This window comes from Malus domestica, chromosome 06, assembly GCF_042453785.1.
Source record: "Malus domestica chromosome 06, GDT2T_hap1".
NCBI classification, from domain to species: Eukaryota; Viridiplantae; Streptophyta; class Magnoliopsida; order Rosales; family Rosaceae; genus Malus; species Malus domestica.
This window is the reverse complement of record NC_091666.1, coordinates 20,071,177-20,089,199: the sequence shown is the minus strand read 5'-3', so window position 1 is coordinate 20,089,199 and position 18,023 is coordinate 20,071,177.

The window sequence follows — 18,023 nt, the reverse complement described above, 5'->3', positions numbered from 1 at the left end:
TTGTCCGGCGACCCTTTGTGACGGTGATGCAGAACCCAAAGTCCCATTAATGAGGAGTCATTCATATGGAAATATATGGCTTAATTAAGTTTGAGATTGTCACATTTGTCAAGTTATTTTGGAAGTTGTAAGGCTGGCATAGAAACTTAGGTTTATTAATTGGTAAATCCTTGTAGTAGAAAGCGAATGACAGACTTGTTTAATTAAAAAATATATATTTTCTTTGTGCAGTTATAGTGGATGTTTTCTCCCTCTAAAAATCAAGCGTTTGGTTTGGTCGTGAGTGAATCCACAATTAGCAATATCGGGCAAGATTCGTTGTCCATACTTGAGTGAATCCTGTTTGTACCATACTTGATCAATCCCGAAATTACTGAGTACCGGTCAACGTTATACTGTCAAGGACCCAGAAGAGTTTCCCTCCAACCAGGAGGCCAATCATAGCGCGACACGTGTTGACATCAGAAGCCAATCATAGCGCGACACGTGTCAACATCAGAAGGCAATCACAACACGACACGTGTCAATGTCAGAATAAAACTAAAAACTCTCTTCTATAAATAGAGATCATTCTCTCACAATATTTCCGAATGTCATTTGTACTAAATCATTCACTAGTACTCACTAAATGAGAGCTTAAACCTATGTACTTGTGCAAACCCTTCACAATTAATGAGAACTCTTCTACTTCGTGGACGTAGCCAATCTGGGTGAACCACGTACATCTTGTGTTTGCTTCCCTGTCTCTATTCATTTACATACTTATCCACACTAGTGACCGGAGCAATCTATCAAAGGTCACAAACTTAACACTTTCAGTTGTACCAAAGTCCTCACTGATTTTGTGCATCAACATTTGGCGCCGTCTGTGGGAACGACACTTATTCCCACTCTCTTTAGCTTTGCTAAGCTGGTTTCCACCATTCGTACACTCTCTTTTGACCAGGCATCCATCTCCAACATGAGGAGCGAAGGAAGCCATAGCATACAGAATGACACCCCTCTTGCACCTAGTGCGAAGCAACGAAAGAATGAAGGAAAAAAGGTTGCTCTTCAAGCTAAAGTCGATGAACTAAGCTCAGAACAACAAGATAGCAATGAAGAATAAGGTCCTCCAGGAGCAGTATGAGAAACTCTTTGAGACGCTCCATGAAACTAAGCGTACTCAAACACGCGAGCTCGTTGCCCCTGTGGACATCAACCATCATATAGGTGCCCCCTAACATGGAGGGTCACCTCCCTTGGACAAGGGTATCCCTGATGAGGAGCGAGCTAATCATCAAAACATTGATCAACATGAGACTTCTCTCAACCCATATGCTTCGACCCAAATTAGAAAAAGTGGAGGAAGACACCTCCTTACAGAAGGGTTGGAATGATCGAAAGCCGTTTATCGTGACTGCCGAGATTTCCTAAAGCAACGTCGAGAAAATCCCCTCCACATATGCTCGAAGATCAATGACCCAAGGGTTTCTAAAAGACTCGGTCCTCTTCCACGACCCAAGTCAGCTGTTAATCTAAGGAAGGAACGACAAGTCCCAGAGGAACATGAAGGTACAGAGGACTCTGAGGTATTCCGATAGACTCGCCCTAGAAGTCAGTACGGCGAATCCAAGAAAAAACCACACGCTCTTGCTCAAACTTGACTCTACTCAGGACCCTCTTGTCCTACAACTCTTTGAGGAAGTAAACAAGTTGAAGGCCGAATGTCAGGCCGAGATACCTGACTGGAACCAACCCAGGCCTACAAGAAGGATCCTCGACACCCTTCAAGCGAATACAAAACAAAAGCTTAGCTTACAACTCTATATTGGAATGGAGGACCCAATTGAACACCTTAACCTCTTTGAGTCCACTATGGCATATCGAATCCACACCGACGAAGAACGATGTCTTCTCTTCCCCTCCACCCTCTCTGGCGGAGCTCTAACCTGGTATTGTCGTCTTCCACCTGAGACACTAGACTCATTTGAGGAATTGAGGAAACTGTTTGTCTTTCAACACATCTTCCAGACCGATCACTTGCATTCTGCAGATGGCTTGTACACTATTCGCCAGAAGCCGAACGAGTCACTACGAGAGTATGCTGGTCGCTTCAGCCATGAGTATTATCGCTGCGTTGAGGTAGATGACAAGACCGCCCTCAAGGCCTTCACGGCAAGCCTACATAATTGTTTATTCAAGTACATGATCAATGCCAACACTTGGAAGACTTACTCTGAGGTGATAGCACAGGCTTACAACCACGCCTCCGCTGAAGCAAGGACATACCAAGGGAACCCCCATATGGTTAATCCTTATCAACAAATGGGAAGTGGAAGTCAAGTTCTACCAAGTGAGGAGATATTGGCCATTTAGACACCCATTGCATCATCTCCTGCCTTATTTAGCTACTCGTTAAGTCACCAAATGTATCTGTCTCTTGGTAAGAGGAATGATTTTTACTCTCAGCAAGCCCATTACAACAAGAGGGATAAAAGTTCATATCAAGACAACCAGGGGTGAACGTACCGTCGACTATTATGACTATGGGGCCAAGTATCACTCTTTCAAAGTGGAGGACTAGGTATTGAAAGAAATACTATTATAAGAAGGCATACACATTACAAATGTTTTTACTCTCAACCGTTTGAGATCATTTGTCACATAAGCCATTCGGCAAATATTTAAAGAAGAGGGAATTCAGACAACTTTTTCTGAGTCTTTTGCGTTCCTAGCACTGGAACACTTGGTCTACGCTGACCTACCCTTATACTCCAACTTAGAGCTTCAACATGCGTACTTTGACACAAAGTATGTGATACTAAGTGTTACAACCAACATGGTTCACATATCAAAAGTATGGATCCCTTCATGCATAGCAAAACATTCATAAGCATCACTCATATCAATCAACATAAAACTTATACATTCCAACACATTCATACATAAACATCATACATTCCAACACATTCATACATAAGCCAACTGTGCTTTGAAAGAGTTCAACATACTTTGTGTCATTTGACACTTACTACAATGTGCCTAGACACCTTGCCCTTATTCTCACCAACCAGGTAATGAAATGTAAAGAAGGAACTCATCTTCATGCCACCAACCAGGTGATGAAGTGTACAACCCGTACTCTCCTTCATGCCACCAACCAGGTGATGAAGTGTACAACCCGTACTCTAAAATCATTTGGCAACTTGCCACTTATGCCACCAACCAGGTGAAGAATGAACTCATCTTCATGCCACCAACCAAGTGATGAAATGTACAACCTGTACTCTCCTTCATACCACCAACCAGGTGATGAAATGTACAACCCGTATTCTAATATCATTTGGCAACTTGCCATTCATGCCACCAACCAGGTGATGAAATGTACAACCCGTACTCTCATTCATGCCACCAATTAGGTGATGAAATGTACAACCCGTACTCTAATATCATTTGGCAACTTGCCATTCATGCCACCAACCAGGTGAAGAAGGAACTCATCATCGTGCCACCAACCAGGTGATGAAATGTGATGAAAGGTGATGAAGGAACTCACCTTCGTACCACCAACCAAATGATGAAGGTAACTCACCATTCATTCCACCTACTAGAAGACGAATGGTACAACTTGTACATGTGAACTCCTAGCATTCACAAATAATCAAAAACCCTTAAGCTTGACAACTCAACTAGGGGAGCACTTATGCCCAACAAGAGTTATAGTCACCAACAAAGTCTTATTGCAAGCCAACAACAACTTCAGTGCATAGCATACGAAGATCAAGCTATTCAGCCTTCTTGCATCTGCTTCAGACATTTCCCCTTTGTAACAATGCAAACACTACAACTCGTAGAAAGCTTCACACACTCTTGATCAAGACAGTGTGAAGCAAAACCAATTTATGGTGCCAAGAAGAACTTCATCAAAGGAGTTCAACTACAATTCTCAAAAGCTTCACACACTCTTGATCAAGACAGTGTGAAGCAAAACCAATTTATGGTGCCAACAAGAAACCACAATTCTCAAAAGCTTCACACACTCTTGATCAAGACAGTGTGAAGCAAAACCAATTTATGGTGCCAACAAGAGCTTCATCAATGGAGGGCAATGGAGTGTAACCACAATTCTCAAAAGTTTCACACACTCTTGATCAAGACAGTGTGAAACAAAACCAATTTATGGTGCCAACAAGAGCTTCATCAATGGAGGGCAACCACAATTCTCAAAAGCTTCACACACTCTTGATCAAGACAATGTGAAGCAAAACCAATTTATGGTGCCAACAAGAGCTTTATCAATAGAGGGTAACCACAATTCTCAAAAGCTTCACACACTCTTGATCAAGATAGTGTGAAGCAAAATGAATTTATGGTGCCAATAAGAGCTTCATCAATGGAGGGCAACCACAATTCCCAAAAGCTTCACACACTCTTGATCAAGACAGTGTGAAGCAAAACCAATTTATGGTGCCAACAAGAGCTTCATCAATAGAGGGCAACCACAATTCTCAAAAGCTTCACACACTCTTGATCAATACAGTGTGAAGCAAAATCAATTCATGGTACCCAACAAAGTTTTACCACAAAAGCTTCACCAACAAAAGCTTCATCAATAGAGGACAACTACAAATTCTCAAAAGCTTCACACTATCTTGATCAAGATAGTATGAAGCAAAATCAATTCATGGTACCCAATAAAAGCTTCAACTCCAAAATTTCACCTACAAAGCTTCAACTCCAAAACTTCACCTACAAAAGCTTCAACACAAAAGCTTCATCCACAAAAGCTTCATCCACAAAAGCTTCACCAACAAAAGCTTCATCAATGAAGGACAACTACAAATTCTCAAAAGCTTCACACTATCTTGATCAAGATAGTGTGAAGCAAAATCAATTCATGGTACCCAATAAAAGCTTCAACTCCAAAGCTTTACCTACAAAGCTTCAACTCCAATGCTTCACCTACAAAAGCTTCAACATAAAAGCTTCACTCACAAAAGCTTCAACACAAAAGCTTCACCAACAAAAGCTTCATCAATGGAGGACAACTACAAATTCTCAAAAGCTTCACACTATCTTGATCAAGATAGTGTGAAGCAAAACCAATTCATGGTACCCAACCAAAGCTTCAACTTCAAAGCTTCACCTACAAAAGCTTTACCCACAAAAGCTTCAACACAAAAGCTTCACCCACAAAAGCTTCACCCACAAAAGCTTCACCCACAAAAGTTTCACCCACAAAAGCTTGACCCACAAAAGCTTGACCCACAAAAGCTTCACCTACAAAAGCTTGACCCACAAAAGCTTCACCAACAAAAGCTTCACCAACAAAAGCTTCAACACAAAAGCTTCACCTACAAAAGCTTCACACTATCTTGATCAATATAGTGTGAAGCAAAATCAATTCATGGTGCCCAATAAAGCTTCAACCTCAAAGTTTCACTTACAAAGCTTCAACACCAAAGCTTCACCTACAAAGCTTAAATATATATATATATATATTTTTTCGGAAATTCAAAAATTCAAAAATTCGAAGAAAAAAAAATCGAAAATTCAAAAATTCAAAAAAAAAAAAAAAAATCGAAAATTCGAAAATTTTAAAAAAAAAATTGCCTAGGCCTCATCTTCTTTGGGCCTAACAACTTTCATAACAAATATATATGAAGGAGGAGTTTTGGGCTACCACTTAGAAAGGAAATGCCTCATTCGTCAACTCTCTCAAACAGAGACTTGAGGGACTCCTACCATATGCTACTGCACCTTGATACTCAGAAGTCTCACGACCACTTAGTGACTTGGATTTTTCAAGTCTCCAACCGAGAAGTTTTCCTCACTTGGGAAATTAAGGGAGCACTACCTCAACATACATGCTTCACTCTCAAAGCTTCAACATACAAGCTTCAACAAAAGAAAAAATTCAAAGAACTTAATGAAGAAGGCCTTGGTGTATTTAACACAATACGTTGAAATGAAGCAAAGCTTGTTTATTGATATCTCCGATAAGTTACAAATATGTACATAGACATGAATCAAAATAAACAAACAAGAGGGAACCTTCACAAAGGTTGCTCATGAGAAGTCTCAACAGTCGGCAGAGCCCCAAAAAGAGTAGGCACCGGAGGGTGATCATTCAGAGCCTCAGTACTGGGCAGAACCCCAAAAGGATGAGGCACCGAAGGTTGTGTTGGAAATGTGCCCTAAAGCCAATCATGTGATGATACTTTACGAACATTTCACATGTTAAACTAATCTAGTTTTACATATAAAGGGCATACATTATTGTTTGAGCCGTTTCATATAAATGTTATATGCTTAAACGATAAAGTCCAAGGAATATGTGATTGGGAGAATGTAATCTAATGAAGTTAGATTCATGAGACCATTCTTTCGTAGACACATCCTAAACGTTCCTGATCATAGGATTGCCAATTGGGCGTTGACAGTCCGTTAAGATCAGTACGTACTATGTCTTCTCTCAGGGAGAGTGATTAGTCTCGAGTCATTGGTGTGTGTGACATCAAGACAAGTACGTAGGTGCTCAATAGAGAATGAGTTCACTGAACGTGATCAACGAAGAGTTCTTATATTCCATGTCACATGAGAACTCATGGTTGGGATAATGCAAAGTAGTCCTTTGACCTGAGGCATCACAGTTGTCTTGTGGTTAAGTCCTTGATCTTTGATTATGTCAAAGTCACCCCCTCGGGGTGTCCACGGCATCGTTGGGGTTAAGCCACTTAGCTATGGAGACAAGTGAATGCGCAACAAGGGATCTCTAACCTTCAAACAGTTGAGGGAGAATACTCTATGATATGATTTGGAATCTCTGGCCAGAGTATGAATGAGATTGGGGAATGCGTTCCAAATCACATTCAAGGAAATCATATAAGCAAACGATTCACATTGGATAGTAGACATGAGTAAATAAACTATCATACCAAACAATGTGGTCAAGAGTATTAGATTAGAGAAGGACCGTATTGCATTTGTAATCCCGAACTGAATAGGTTCTCCACCTCTTCTGATTAGCTTGGGTAACCATGATATGCTGCTAGGTGTCACTCATGGTTTGTGGAAGCCCTAAACGTGTGTAATCACTAAAGGGAGAATTGAAAATAGTTTCAATTCACAATCGATGTAAAATGGTTTTAATCGCCCACTACCTCGCTAAAAGGAACCTAATGGATCGCACACCGTAAAAGGTAGAGATTGGAGATTAAACGGAAATGAGTAAGAATGATTAAATGGTTTAATCATTTAATTATGGCAAGGATTAATTAATATGTTAATTAATCAAACGAATAAGTTCGTTAAAGACTTCGGGATAGTTTTGGACCTTAAGGCCCAATGGGCTTCGAACGTCAAGCCCATTAACTTAAATTGTATGACAATTTAATGAATAAAGATTCATTAAAGCCCAAAAGCCCAAACATCCCTAAATGGCCGGCCATATTAGATGAATTAGGGTTTTGGTTGTTTAGGTTACTTAAAGAAGTGACTATATAAATGACTTTATAGCCAAAATTCATTAAGGAAAAATTAAGGGTTTATTTTGGGGGAAAATTGGTGAGAATTGTCTCTCCATTTTCTCTCTAAAGAGGCCAACACCTTGGAGGGTACATCTAGCAATCCTACTACTCCAAGGTCACTCATTTCTTCTACAATCAAACCTTGGTGAAGAGACTTAGAGGTTCCCTATTTTGGGAACTTGGAGAAACCTATTTTTCCATCCAAATCCATGGATCTAAGAAGCAAGGAATGAAGGCCCTATCTCTTTGGGTGATTAGCCTTTGCTTATGCAAAGAGGAATCTACAAAGGTAATAATTTCAACTCACTTTGTTTTGAGTTGATTATTGGTTCACCAATCTACTAGGCTTTGAATTTCATGGTAATGTTTTGTTTTTGAGTGCATGCAAGCATGATTCCGCCTTTTAATTGTTAATTGCATGCTATATGATGTTGCTCAAATGAACAAGTTTTTAAAAATAATTCCTTCAAGTGGTATCAGAGCCTAGGTCTAGTAGTTGGTGAATCCTTTTGGGTTTTGTAGTTCATAAGTTTATGATTTAAAAGTTGTAATTGTTACAAGCTTTATTCTTGCTTCTTTGAATGTAAATTTTGTTTGAAAATTTGCCATCTCAAATGTTGTAGATGTAGTTCATATGAGGATGAATATTGGAGCTAAAATTTGGTGCCATGATTTTAGGGATTTTCGTCCAAATCCAAAGGGTGATTTTTTGGGTTCATGTTTGTCTTGTTAAAATGGTTTTAAGGTGACTTTTGGAACCCCTAAGTACCCTAGGATGTTAGCCTCATTTTGAATGATAAAAATTTGAGTTTTATTGCATGAAAACATTCATGGAGCTCTTATGGGTTTTCATGGATGTTCTTCATATGTTCTTGATGTTCTTGCCAAGAACACAAAGGTTTGTGTTTTGATTCAAAGTTTTGATTTATTTCATAAAGTTTATGATATATGTTTTTCAAATGATTTATCATGTATTTAAAGTGTTAAATATTTGTATAAATGATGATGGAAACATCAATCATCAAAACATATATTATTTTTATGAAAGTATTTAAAGTGTTAAATATTTGTATAAATGATGAAAGAAATATCAATCATCAAAACATATATTATTTTTATGAAAGGTGAAAGCACTACTTGATTGTTTTTGACAAAACTAATAAATCAAAACACCCACCACTCCTTTTTATCCCTAAAAACCGGCCACCCTAATAAAATAGGGTATTTTTTGGGCTTTTATGCAATTACATAAAGTTTTGATACTTTTGTGTATTTGTACTTTGATCCGAAAGTTTACGTTTTGACGTTAAGGCCTAAAAACGCTAAAGGACAAATTGTTTTGCTCCTTTAATGAAGTTTTGAATTTATTTAAATTTTGGGTTCTAGTTGTATTTACATGAAGTAGTGACTTTTGTGTTTTTACAAAGTGACCCCAAAAGTTTATGTTTTCGCAATATGGCCCAAAAAGTTGTGGTTATTGCATGATGGCCCAAATAGGATGAGAACAAAATTGTTTTGTCTCTTTAAATGAGAATTGGATTTTCATTTTGTTTAGCTCCACTTAAATCAATTTTATGGATACAAAAACCAAATGAAAATGTTGCATTCAATTAATTAGTTAAAGCGTTAATTAATTAAAGGATGATTATGAACCTAAGCCTAATATAATTGAGCTATGTGAAAGGCGTTTCAAATTTGTTTGAACCATGGGAATGTGTAGATTAGATTTTGGTTGTAATTTGATTTGATCAAATGTTGTAAAAGGGCATAAGTCCTTCTTTACTTTAAGGTAATTTGTTTTATGCAAATGTTGTAATGAGCATAAGCTCATCCTTTACTTTGAAGTATTTCTTTCTTGCTTTATATGATATGCATGAAAATGAAGTAATTGGGTCCAACGCCCCTAAGACAACACGCCTTAATGTGATTAAACGCGTAACTAAAATCAATCTCCATCCCTAGACCGAGATTCAACACAAGGCTCGTGTTGAATCTAAACAAAGGTTCATAGTCATCCTAAGGCCCTAAGGCAACTATATAGTCCATCAAATGAATGCAAACCTTATGTTAGTAGTAACATATACTCTTGCTTTAAAAACCGTTTTAAAAGCATAGTGGGAGTATTATGTACAACTAAAACAATCATATGGACCAATAGTTGTAATATGACCAAAATTGTTTTAATAGAGATTAAAATGTATATTGATATGTGATGAGACCTAAAACCCTCAACCAAACCAATATTAAGTTGATAAGCGGAGAGTGCTTAGAACACTCTTTTGTGGCCTTCCACCGTGGTGGGATCCAATCGTTTATGACTTGTACACCGGCTTCACCCTATCATGGGGGAGTACAAAGTGCATGCTTATACTCAGGAGGAATCCATACACATATGATGAGGTGAGTGTAGGCAACGAGGATGGCCAATATCATATCATTGTGAGGCTATTCTTGAACCCCTTCATGAACTAAGCATGGTGGGAAGAACTTAACTAAGTGCAATGGAACCAATATCATATCATTGTGAGGTTACATTCTCTAGAGGCCAAATAAGATGGGTACTTGCATGAGTTGCAAATGAGTAAGCGTACTCTCTCATTATTATTGTTGCTAGCCATATATCGTATCATCGTGAGGTGGGCTTGGTAATAGTGAGCCTCCCATAACCTACTAGGAGTTTCATCCAAAACTCTCGAATTCCTATGAGGGATATGGAATTTGCCAAAAAATAGTGGGTGGTGCTATTTGATTTAAAGACCCAAATCAAATGGCTTAAAATCAATCAATTTATATTCGTTATGTATTTGATTACCAATATATTTGCAAACGTTATCCAACACTTGACAAATAAAAGCCGAACGTTTAGTTTACGGACTTGGTACTACAAAACCATAGATTGTCTTTAATGGCTTGTAAAAGTACCAAAGTAGTCTCATCCTCACAATCTTCCTATTGATAATGTATCATTAGAAGAATATGTTAGAAAAGGTCTATCATAAAGAGGACAACACTTTTAATGTCATAATTCTTCAATTACAAATTGTTGTATGAAGAAATAGGAGTTGCTTTGAACAACCCTTAGTCAATGCAAACACTTAGTGCTTGTTTCTTTGTTACATGAACAAGGAACTTGAGAAGAAAGCACAAAGGCATGGACACTTTATGTGCCATGATTCTTCACTTACAATTTGTTGTGTGAAGAAATAAGAGTTGCCTTGTACAACTCTTTAAAGTTTGTAATTATGTTTAGAACATAATGGTTGGTTGACAAAAATAGTCCATTAACATGGACTTATGATGATTTTGAATCATTGAATGTTGAAGTGATAAACCACTTAACGAGACGGAAACTAGGCAAGGACTTCACCTTTGTTTCCCTATCCTAATCGTTCACTAAGTTTATTGTAAACTATGTAGTGAACAATAAACCACATGCTCTCCAAAATTGTTTGATGTGTATAACACAATTGAAAAAAAGGTTTCAAGAGAGATAGTGGGAGTTTAGGGACCATGACTAATGTAGTCAAAGGTGAAAGTCAAATAAAGAAGATAAATAACTCCAAGGGAACAAACTTTCTTTATGAAAGGATGGACATTGGAAGGGGTATTTGCAAGAAATGTCTTGCAAGTGTCAAGAACACACATTTCGAAGGTGTTGTAAATTGTTCTTGAATAGTTCAAAACAGTTGGTTCTTCTACTTGAATGTATGATTCCGTATTAGTAACTATGTTTTACAAATCGTTGTAAAAGTGTGACTAATAAGAAGTAGAAGATATATGAGAGAAGAAAAGGTGCTTCACATACGGAACGTGAATAAGATATAGATCTCTGCGAAAGCAGATAGTACTTACTTCCTCATATGAACTACCAAAGAAATTGGATTATAGTAATCTAATTGATTGTCTCTATAGTAGAGATGATATGGTAGTGTTAACTGTTTAGAATATAATGATGCTTAAAACCCAAAAGGTTGCAAGGTAGTGACTAATCCCAACTAAATTGTGATACCTCTAAAACATAAGTTACGAGTTGGTGAAACAAGGATGTTTTGGATCGTTAGATCCGGATCCAATACCTTCTTGTTAAAATTGTATAGAGGCGAAATGTTTGAATCTTTATTCTTTTGGAAAGAAGAAAGAATCACAAAGTTGTTGAGGTTAATTCACTTAGATGTTAGTGGCACTTGTCCACAACATAATACTACTCATGTTATATGACATTCACCGAAGATCACTCTCGGTTGGACTATAGTTTATTTTGAATAAACACAAGTCCGAATACTTTGAAAAAGGTTTCAAAGAATTCAAGAAATGTAAATAGATGAGTAAGATATCTAAAGTATTTACCTCCTTAGATTTGATCCAAGGAAAGGTAACACTTTAGATGAGTTTCCTTGAAAGATATCAAGGAAAATAGCATCATAAGATAATGTATTTCTCCATTAGGAGAAGAACGAACTTGAATAAGATTTAGTTCGTTAAATGTTATCTATTACCCATATATAGGATATATACTTCTAAAACAATATGATTGTCGATGAGAAGATCTTCCAATATTTTCATGACTCCATAAGATGTAGTTGGAAAAGAAAGACAAATCTTAAGCATGTTAAAGATTTGGGGTTGTGTGCTAATAAGCAATATTTGTTTGATAACAATCTTGTAGGATATCCTTAAAATAACTTTTGGATATCGTTTCTATAAACCAACTAACAAATGTTGTTTTGTTGGGTGGTTCATTGTAATTCTACAATGTGATTTGCCTAAAAGCAAATGAACGAGAGATAGAACTCAAAGAATGGGTTCTTTGAGAGACAAGATAGTAATCAACAAATATAACAACCTAGTTCCTATACCACAAGCTCCAAGGTAGTCGATAAGAATGAAAATCCTTATGACTACATTGAGTGCATATACGATATATACTCAAGGAAATGGTAAAGTACCATTTGACTCGAAATAATGAAACCTTCATAGCTAATTGGTAGCTTAAGGTAACTACAATCAAAGAGAATTGTTGACTTTGAAGAAACCATCTTTGAGATAGGCTTGGTTTCAATTAATTCGAAGATTGCTAGCTACAACTAAAATGGTGATTCAATGTTTTGACATAATATGGGTTTCCGAAACCATTATTAAGATAGTCTTGATAATATATGTCCAAAACTATAAATCACAAGACATGTAAGTTGTAGAGATCCATCCATCATGGATCTTAGCAAGTTAGTGGGAGCTATTTGCATTTTATGAGGAAAAAGGATCAAATCGTTTGATTTCTCATCAAGATGTAAATGAATCTTTTGTTTACGAGTTTTACAAAAGATTAGTGGGAGTTAATCATGTTCCTAAAATTTAAGTATATATGATATATTAATTTTGGAAATGAAAAGAATACTTCTTCGTTAAAGTTATGACTTTAATACATTATATGAAGATAGAATGTATATGGGAGATATAGTCTATATACATGGGATGGAAATCTATAATGATATATTTCATGATATAATTGGATTATATCAATCCCTAATAATAGACAATGGATGCTAGGAAGTTTCTCATATGATCAATAAGAAGGACGATTATAGTGAGACTAGCAAGTTGCCCTTCTCAAAGGGAACGTACCCTTTGACTCCCATAGAAATAATGCGTAAATTGAATCCTTTATGCATAAGCAGAAAGGTGATTTATGTATTTCATATTGTATGAAAAACATTGATATGAGTTGTACCTAGAACGGTACAAGACGATATCAATGCAAGCCCAGGATCAGAACCGTGGCAACTGTCAAGTGAGTCCTTAAGTATTTAAGAAATACTTAAGGATAGATTCCTCAAAGAATGAGGAAGAATTAGAGTAACGTAATGGAAGCGTAAATGTATTAGATTATGAATCTGATCCATCATTGGATGTTTCTTCATTATGAATGAAGAGATAAACAAATATCTCTTTATTATGACTAAAGAGATATTTGGATGGAAACATTAAAGTAATGACTTTAGTGTGTTCCATTATGAATGCAAGATATATTGCCATATAGAAGTTTACAACAATGTTGTTTGGATGGGAAAGTTCATTTATGAACTCTCTATTCGATTCCAACCAGAAAGTGTATGACACTAATAGGGCGATAGCTCAAGCCTGGGAATCAAGGTCTCATCAAGATCCGAACACAAATGAGAGACTGAACCACATGATTAAGAATCATGTATAATGGTGACGTCGTTATTCTCAAGGTTGCTTCTGTGGATAACACATATAGATATCCACTGCCTAGGCCTACTATTCAGCCATTTATGAAATGACTACAAAAGAGGTATCATCAAGATGACCAAGCTGATTGGCTCTAGTGCAAATGGGAGATTGTTGGAAATGTGCCCTAAAGCCAATCATGTGATGATACTTTACGAACATTTCACATGTTAAACTAATCTAGTTTTACATATAAAGGGCATACATTATTGTTTGAGCCGTTTCATATAAATGTTATATGCTTAAACGATAAAGTCCAAGGAATATGTGATTGGGAGAATGTAATCTAATGAAGTTAGATTCATGAGACCATTCTTTCGTAGACACATCCTAAACGTTCCTGATCATAGGATTGCCAATTGGGCGTTGACAGTCCGTTAAGATCAGTACGTACTATGTCTTCTCTCAGGGAGAGTGATTAGTCTCGAGTCATTGGTGTGTGTGACATCAAGACAAGTACGTAGGTGCTCAATAGAGAATGAGTTCACTGAACGTGATCAACGAAGAGTTCTTATATTCCATGTCACATGAGAACTCATGGTTGGGATAATGCAAAGTAGTCCTTTGACCTGAGGCATCACAGTTGTCTTGTGGTTAAGTCCTTGATCTTTGATTATGTCAAAGTCACCCCCTCGGGGTGTCCACGGCATCGTTGGGGTTAAGCCACTTAGCTATGGAGACAAGTGAATGCGCAACAAGGGATCTCTAACCTTCAAACAGTTGAGGGAGAATACTCTATGATATGATTTGGAATCTCTGGCCAGAGTATGAATGAGATTGGGGAATGCGTTCCAAATCACATTCAAGGAAATCATATAAGCAAACGATTCACATTGGATAGTAGACATGAGTAAATAAACTATCATACCAAACAATGTGGTCAAGAGTATTAGATTAGAGAAGGACCGTATTGCATTTGTAATCCCGAACTGAATAGGTTCTCCACCTCTTCTGATTAGCTTGGGTAACCATGATATGCTGCTAGGTGTCACTCATGGTTTGTGGAAGCCCTAAACGTGTGTAATCACTAAAGGGAGAATTGAACATAGTTTCAATTCACAATCGATGTAAAATGGTTTTAATCGCCCACTACCTCGCTAAAAGGAACCTAATGGATCGCACACCGTAAAAGGTAGAGATTGGAGATTAAACGGAAATGAGTAAGAATGATTAAATGGTTTAATCATTTAATTATGGCAAGGATTAATTAATATGTTAATTAATCAAACGAATAAGTTCGTTAAAGACTTCGGGATAGTTTTGGACCTTAAGGCCCAATGGGCTTCGAACGTCAAGCCCATTAACTTAAATTGTATGACAATTTAATGAATAAAGATTCATTAAAGCCCAAAAGCCCAAACATCCCTAAATGGCCGGCCATATTAGATGAATTAGGGTTTTGGTTGTTTAGGTTACTTAAAGAAGTGACTATATAAATGACTTTATAGCCAAAATTCATTAAGGAAAAATTAAGGGTTTATTTTGGGGGAAAATTGGTGAGAATTGTCTTTCCATTTTCTCTCTAAAGAGGCCAACACCTTGGAGGGTACATCTAGCAATCCTACTACTCCAAGGTCACTCATTTCTTCTACAATCAAACCTTGGTGAAGAGACTTAGAGGTTCCCTATTTTGGGAACTTGGAGAAACCTATTTTTCCATCCAAATCCATGGATCTAAGAAGCAAGGAATGAAGGCCCTATCTCTTTGGGTGATTAGCCTTTGCTTATGCAAAGAGGAATCTACAAAGGTAATAATTTCAACTCACTTTGTTTTGAGTTGATTATTGGTTCACCAATCTACTAGGCTTTGAATTTCATGGTAATGTTTTGTTTTTGAGTGCATGCAAGCATGATTCCGCCTTTTAATTGTTAATTGCATGCTATATGATGTTGCTCAAATGAACAAGTTTTTAAAAATAATTCCTTCAGGTTGATCATTTAGAGCTTCATTACGCGGTACAGCCCCAGAAGACGAAGGCAATAAATGCCTTTGGAACAAACCCACAAACCTCTGATGATTAAGTAAAATCTGACCATCAGATTCCTGCAGCTGGTCAAGCTTTCTCTTCATGTTTGTAGCATAGTCATATGTGAGCCTGTGCAACTGCTTATTCTCATGCTTGAGCCATCTGATCTCTTGTTTGAGACTTATCACTTCAGCCGCCAATGATTCAACTTGTCGGGTTCGAGCAAATAGGCGTTGGGCCATATTAGACACAGAACCTGCACATTGAACAATGAGAGCCAAAGAATCCTTAACAGCCAACTCATCAGACCGTTTGGAAAGTAGTCTCTTATCTTTAGGAGTGAGAAGGTTCTTGGCCACCATCGCAGCGGTCATATCATTCTTCATCACAAAGTCCCTAACGGTAAGAGAACCAGTCAAGGATAAGAAGGATAGGCGCCATATGTTGTCTTGAGAAGGCATGGCTGTCTCTTCACCAAAGTTCAAGTCAAAACGACGATCGGATGGGCCAGACATTCTCATAAATGATGAAGGAGAAATGAGGTGCAATAAATCTCTTAAGTACAAAAATAAAGGGAAAATTCCTACAAGGTAATAACTTTCTGAATGTACTTATTGCACACGATTGGTGCCCTTATAAAAGAAAGGGTAACATGGTCGTTGGTTCAAAAATCGCAGAGGCACCACTCTTCGGATTTCGAAGAGGCACCAATCTCCATACGCAACATCAGCTCCTCAGGTACCACAAATAACTTTGCTAAAGATCTCTGACAAAGTTTAGACACATAAATTTTGAAGGTCTAGCTACCCTACTATTACCTACAAGGGTAAAGGAACAGCACCACTGCTTGATAACTAGAAAGTCCCAATGTGTGTCAACCTCTGTGCTTTGTGGCAAGGCAGACTGGCAAAAATGCCCAACCTTTACCCGAATCTCGAGAGCCAGACTCCCAACAAGATTACATGCTTAAAAATCAAAGAGGCATCGCCCTCTGAATCTCGAGAGCTAGACTCCCAACAGGATTACTTTTTCAAAAATCGAAGAGACACTGCTCTCCGAATCTAAAGAGTCAGACTCCCAACAGGATTGCTTTTTCAAAAATCAAAGAGGCACCGCTCTCCGAATCTCGAGAGCCAGACTCCCAACAGGATTACGTGCTCAAAAATTGAAGAGGCACCACCCTCCGAATCTCGAGAGCCAGACTCCCAACAAGATTACTTTCTCAAAAATCGAAGAGATACTGCTCTCCGAAGCTCAAGAGTCAGACTCCCAACATGATTGCTTTCTAAAAAATCGAAGAGGCACCGTTTTTTGAATCTCGAAAACCAGATCCCCGACAGGATTGCTTGTTCGAAAACCGAAGAGGCACCGCTCTCCGAACTTCGAGAGCCAGATTTCCTTGGATAAAGCTTGTCTGCAATCTTCACACGCAACATCATCTTTCCAGATACCACAGACCACTTTTTCAAAGTGCTCTGACAAAGTTAAAACATGTGAAGCTTACAGCTCCCACTACATTGCTATGACCAAGAAGGGTAAATGAATTGACTGCCTGGAACCCCTTGCCTGATTACTTACCTGGCATTGCTCTCGAGTATTTATCTTCAACATCTTATGCTTCCAGAGAAGATACCACATCTGCCTGAGGAACATATAGGGCAAGTGAGAAGGATACAAAGAAACATGTGGAGACAAGCGTAACAGAACACGTGCCGATACATCCACTACTTTTTCAATAGCAAAAGTATCCCATATCATCAGGGTCGAACATACTCTAGAATAAGCCTGTTCAAGAATAAGCCTGTGGAAAGTTACTTCTTCAAAAGCAAAAGTATCTCATATCATCTCTTCTCCATTTGCTTCTCCTTATCCTTGTTGCTGTTTACGACACAAGGAGAAGGAGAACAATCAACCGAAAGCCAAAGTCGAACCTCCAATCCAGGTTGCTTGCTTGGAAGTCTGATTGCTTACCTTGTCTGTTACCTCATTCGGCAAATCTCCTAGCTCGGTGACTTGGGGGACTCCTACTATAGGGTTTGTATCGCACTTGACCAAACCCAAAACTACAAGTAAGCTTCAAGTGAAATTGATACATTACCTTGTGCATCTTCATCAGTTAAAGATACCACCCCTGGATGGAGGAAAAGTACTTCCAGAGAAGATGCCACATCTACATATGAGACAGATAAAGCAAGTGAAAATGATACCACACTTCGGTACTTAGAAGTTTCGTGATTACTCATGGCTTGGATCTTGCAAGTCTCCAACCGAGGAGCTTCCCTCACTCGGGAATTTA